This window comes from Apaloderma vittatum, unplaced genomic scaffold, assembly GCF_000703405.1.
Source record: "Apaloderma vittatum isolate BGI_N311 unplaced genomic scaffold, ASM70340v1 scaffold24838, whole genome shotgun sequence".
NCBI lineage: Eukaryota > Metazoa > Chordata > Aves > Trogoniformes > Trogonidae > Apaloderma > Apaloderma vittatum.
Window position 1 is genome coordinate 354 of NW_009730018.1, and position 1,680 is coordinate 2,033.

Consider the following 1,680-nt stretch of genomic DNA (forward strand, 5'->3'; position numbering starts at 1 on the left):
GGGATGGAGGTCACAGCACTTGGGCTGGGAACACACTTGGCCATGGTTTCATCTCCTTTTGACCCCCATGAGTATTTTCGTTTCCTCCCTCCATCAGCTCCTGGGACGGCCACGCTTGTACTTTAACCCTCAGTTCAGCTGTGCTGAGAAATGCCAAAAAAAACCCCCTCTTTAATCAGTTTGGTCACCCCATGCCTGCCCAGACACCCCTCCTGCTGACAGTCTGCAACCCCCCCAGACCCAAGGGATATGGGGTCAGTGTGGGGTTTTGCAGCCCTACATGAGTGGAGAGCGACTGAGGTGAGAAATGCTCCCCAGGGCCATTCGGGTGACGAAGACGGGCACCCCTTGTCCCCACCACCCTGTCTTCCAGCACCCTTAGGCTGGCACAGCCTGTCCCCATGTCCAATCCTGGCCCTGGTGATATTCCAGGTCTCCAGAGCCTGTTTCTTGCTGCCAGCCCCTGCGCTCGCCTTACTGTGCTAAGCGCATCTTGGTCCAGTTCTCTCTTCCCCTCTAAAGCTCTTTAAGTCACTGATCTGGTTAAACCTTTGCAATCAGTTTGTTTTGCCCTGCAAGTTAATGTCTCTAATTCCCACCTCGCTCACTCCTGATGCCCAGCCTGCGGAGTCCTTGTGCCCACACGGGGACAGGCACTGGCACGTCTCCCCTCTGCTCTTGTCTTGTCTAATTTTGACCATGGCAGCGCCTCCATGGAGTGGGCTCCCTGGCAAATCCCTCGTCTCAGCTGTGGGGGATGAGCAGCAGCGTACGGCACGGGCAGGATGGTGCCCAGCTTGTCCGGCTCAGCGCAGGCAGGAGAAGCAAGATGCAGCCAGAGATGAGCCAGGGGTGCAGACTTCAGACTGGGGGTGCCACGTCATGCCACAGGGGCCATGCAAGTCCCCCAGCACGAGGCTGACCTGCACCTCACTCTCTGGCAGAGCTGAGATGAGGCTCAGCTGGGCACCCCCCACCATCCTTGGCACGACTGCCCCACAGCGTTCCCTCTGATCCTTCTGCTCTTGGATGAGGAAGAGCAGCAGACAGTCACTTGTTCAGCTTCATCCTCCTCCCCACACTTCTTCCAAATGTTTGGGTGTTGAGAAAGGTTTCCTCCAGGTGCCTGAACCCTTTTTTAAGGGAATCATTTAAGGGAAATGGGGTAACTAACCCCGCCACATGTGAGCTGAGGGCTGTGGTTTCTCATGGCCTCCCTCCTTCCAGGAAGGCTGGGCTGGAGGGGGACGCTGGGCAGCAGCCAAGACCATCCAAGCTGTGATTTTCCAGGGTTCCAATCTCCCTGCGTCTCGCCTCCTGCCCAGCCTTGGCCCGAGTGCCCCGCAAGCCTCCCATTGTGGCGTCTCTATTTTCAGCCTCTGCTGCTCTAATCCGATCACACGCCTCTGCCCGCACCGCAGCCGGGCTCCTTCCTGAAGCCCAGAGGTGCTTTACCTTACCCGCTTGGGCAGGATCTGACCTCTCCTCCAAGGGCTGTGTCTGCAGCGGAGGGGACTTATCCTCCCCATGTGTCGTCTGATCTAGCTGAGAGGTGTCCCTGCCCATGACAGGGAGGTTGGATTAAATGATCTCTAAGGTCCCTTCCAGCCTAGGCCATTCTAGGATTCAATGATTCCTTGTTCCCCGCACTGGAACCGGCCAGAAACCTTACTCCGGAAC